This window comes from Ctenocephalides felis, unplaced genomic scaffold, assembly GCF_003426905.1.
Source record: "Ctenocephalides felis isolate EL2017-DRISC unplaced genomic scaffold, ASM342690v1 CF-g0.4_SCAFFOLD_01886, whole genome shotgun sequence".
In the NCBI taxonomy this organism is placed as follows: domain Eukaryota; kingdom Metazoa; phylum Arthropoda; class Insecta; order Siphonaptera; family Pulicidae; genus Ctenocephalides; species Ctenocephalides felis.
Genome location: NW_020538040.1, coordinates 116,044,312 through 116,048,220, shown reverse-complemented (window position 1 = coordinate 116,048,220; position 3,909 = coordinate 116,044,312). Strand labels below are relative to the sequence as shown.

General features: G+C 45.6%; 2 non-coding genes across 2 annotated transcripts; both read left to right on the top strand.

The window, feature by feature from the left end:
• Positions 1-250: 250 nt before the first annotated feature.
• Positions 251-2,171, top strand: LOC113378931. Its single transcript, XR_003367276.1, has one exon. It is a non-coding gene; the product is annotated as a small subunit ribosomal RNA (ribosomal RNA).
• Positions 2,172-2,867: 696 nt separating this feature from the next.
• On the top strand, positions 2,868-3,021 carry LOC113378873. Its single transcript, XR_003367230.1, has one exon. It is a non-coding gene; the product is annotated as a 5.8S ribosomal RNA (ribosomal RNA).
• Positions 3,022-3,909: the final 888 nt, after the last annotated feature.

The following is a 3,909-nucleotide window of genomic DNA, read 5'->3' as shown; positions in this document are numbered from 1 at the left end:
GGACCGCAAATTTCATGTACGGACCGCCGTTTCGACGGTTGTTAAAGGTCTAGCCTCTGTGTAAGCGCAGAATATATAAAATATCAAGTCGCGATGTAAACTGTTCGTTATGTCAGGTAAATAGTACGACTCAGATATATATATGTAAGAAAATTCGTTGTTTAGAAATATTCATCGAACTTTTTATACAAAGTGTGGTCTCTCGGGGGACGCCGAGGGACATTTACGCACTATGCTATTATAATATAGCACCCTGGTTGATCCTGCCAGTAGTATGCTTGTCTCAAAGATTAAGCCATGCATGTCTCAGTGCAAGCCACATTAAGGTGAAACCGCGAATGGCTCATTACATCAGTTATGGTTCCTTAGATCGTACCCACATTACTTGGATAACTGTGGTAATTCTAGAGCTAATACATGCAAATAGAGTTCCGACCAGAGATGGAAGGAATGCTTTTATTAGATCAAAAACAATCGGTGGCGGGCTTGCCTGCTCACCGTTTGACTTGGTGACTCTGAATAACTTTGTGCCGATCGCACGGTCTAGTACCGGCGACGCATCTTTCAAATGTCTGCCTTATCAACTGTCGATGGTAGTTCTGCGACTACCATGGTTGTTACGGGTAACGGGGAATCAGGGTTCGATTCCGGAGAGGGAGCCTGAGAAACGGCTACCACATCCAAGGAAGGCAGCAGGCGCGCAAATTACCCACTCCCGGCACGGGGAGGTAGTGACGAAAAATAACGATACGGGACTCATCGAGGCCCCGTAATCGGAATGAGTACACTTTAAATCCTTTAACGAGGATCTATTAGAGGGCCAGTCTGGTGCCAGCAGCGCGGTAATTCCAGCTCTAATAGCGTATATTAAAGTTGTTGCGGTTAAAAAGCTCGTAGTTGAATCTGTGTCCCACACTGTCGGTTCACCGCTCGCGGTGTTCAACTGGCATGTCTGTGGGACGTCCTACCGGTGGGCTTAGCCCGTAAAAAGGCGGCCCAACTCAAAATCCTACCAAGGTGCTCTTCACCGAGTGTCGAGGTGGGCCGGTACGTTTACTTTGAACAAATTAAGGTGCTTAAAGCAGGCTTATTCGCCTGAATATTGTGTGCATGGAATAATGGAATAGGACCTCGGTTCTATTTTGTTGGTTTTCGGAATTCCGAGGCAATGATTAATAGGGACAACTGGGGGCATTCGTATTGCGACGTTAGAGGTGAAATTCTTAGATCATCGCAAGACGGACAGAAGCGAAAGCATTTGCCAAATGTGTTTTTATCAATCAAGAACAAAAGTTAGAGGTTCGAAGGCGATCAGATACCGCCCTAGTTTTAACCATAAACGATGCCAGCTAGCGATCCGCCGAAGTTCCTCCGATGATTTGGCGAGCAGCTTCCGGGAAACCAAGGCTTTTGGGTTCCGGGGGAAGTATGGTTGCAAAGCTGATACTTAAAGGAATTGACGAAAGGGCACTACAAGGAGTGGAGCCTGCGGCTTAATTTGACTCAACACGGGAAACCTCACCAGGTCCAGACACCGGAAGGATTGACAGATTGAGAGCTCTTTCTTGATTCGGTTGGTGGTGGTGCATGGCCGTTCTTAGTTGGTGGAGTGATTTGTCTGGTTAATTGTGATAACAAACGAGACTCTAGCCTGCTAAATAGACGTACTTTCTGGCATTGCAAAGACCCTCCGCTTCGGCTTCGGTCGTTGTTGGTTGTGGTTCTCACTACCGGCGTACAAATATATCTTCTTAAAGGGATAGGCGGCATTTAGTCGCACGAAATTGAGCAATAACAGGTCTGTGATGCCCTTAGATGTTCTGGACCGCACGCGCGCTACACTGAAGAGATCAGCAGGTTTTTTTTGGCCGAAAGGTCCGGGTAATTTGTTGAAGCCTCTTTGCGCTAGGGATTGGGGCTTGCAATTCTTCCCCATGAACCAGGAATTCCTAGTAAACGCGAGTCATAAGCTCGCGTTGATTATGTCCCTGCCCTTTGTACACACCGCCCGTCGCTACTACCGATTGAATTATTTAGTGAGGTCTTCGGACCGGTGCGCGGCAGCGTTTCGACATTGCCGATGTTGCTGGGAAGATAACTAAACTTGATTATTTAGATGAAGTAAAAGTCGTAACATGGTTTCCGTAGGTGAACCTGCGAAAGGATCATTAACGTACATTTACTATTAATTGAATGAAACGTGTGCTATATGTTGCAATATACTGTTGCAGACTAAATGTTGTGCGCTCCCATAGTATAATATACTGTGGGCAAAAGCCTGTGGCAATGATCATTCGTTTCATTAACGTTTGACCGGAACTAGTCGCAAAATATTGCGCAGTGTCCAAAAGCAGCGTGACGCGGTTTACAACCGCTTAGCGCTCTTATGCATTGTGTGAGAGCACTGCCATGTATATCTGCTCTGTATCGTCAGATGCCTGAGCGATTGACGAAGTTTGTTGTGAAAACGGCGTTCTTTTTGAATATTATACTTTAAACGCATAGCTCAACCAGTTCTTTGGGCGCTAGACGAACGTCTGGTGTTTCAAAATCGATTGTAGTAAACGCTTGCGTTTGTATTCTATATTCTCTGCACATTTTACTCAAATTGTGCGAATTTGAACATTCGCTTCATTGCGTTGTTCTAAGAAAATGAAAGATCAGCGAAAGCAGATTTTTCAATCTCACACAGTAAAATATTCATATTTCAATTTTGAAACGAGATCTTGTATCTCGGACCGAAAAGCGAAAGCTTTACGGTGTACTAATTGTAACCATAATAAACATACTAGTTTCAGAATCGCCCGAGTTATCTTGAACGATTTCGAGGGAATCACGATCGAAACATGTATAAATATATATAAAATCACCCTGAACGGTGGATCACTTGGCTCGTGGGTCGATGAAGAACGCAGCTAATTGCGCGTCGACATGTGAACTGCAGGTTACATGAACATGACATTTCGAACGCACATTGCGGTTCTCGGATACTGTTCTTGGACCACCTCTGGATGAGAGTCGTATAACATTACCAGACTGTCGCTGCTTTAAACGGCTTGCCGGCGAATGATGGAGTTTTGCGTATATGCGTGCTCTTAAATAATTCACTCAACGTGTGAGCTAGTCTACTTTGCAACATCGGACATTTCCGTTCGTTGACGTTCTGTGGGATTACGGCGGGTTGTGTGTCCTAGAGATTTTATATTCTTGCAACCCTCCCGATAACCGGAAACCAGAACTCTTGGAAATGCGGTTGCAAATTTGGACGATTCAAAGGTTCCTCGTCGATTTTGTGTGCGCTTGCTTACTAACGTTTGCAAGCACATCATAATCACAACACGACCTCAGAGCAGATGAGATTACCCGCTGAATTTAAGAATATTACTAAGCGGTGGAAAAGAAACTAACTAGGATTCCCTTAGTAGCGGCGAGCGAACAGGGAAGAGCCCTGCACTAAATCTCGCGGTCGGAGACGGACGCTGGAAAATGTAGTGTTAGGGAGGATCCGATTTTCTCGGTGCGTTGCGGCGAGTTCAAGTCTATCTTGAATGGGGCCATTTACCCATAGAGGGTGCCAGGCCCGTAGCGACCGTTGCGCGTATTGAGAGGATCTCTCCTCAGAGTCGAGTTGCTTGAGAGTGCAGCTCTAAGTGGGTGGTAAACTTCATCTAAGGCTAAATATGACCGAGACCGATAGTAAACAAGTACCGTGAGGAAAAGTTAAAAAGAACTTTGAAGAGAGAGTTCAAGAGTACGTAAAACCGTTCAGGGGAGAAACCCAAAAGATCGAAAGGAGAGATTCAATGTTATCGTTGTCTTCCATTTATTGGCGTGCGATTGACCGGGATTCGTCCCGCGATACGCCGTTGGTTTATGCGTTAGGCGGCGTTGGCATGCACTTCTCTCTCA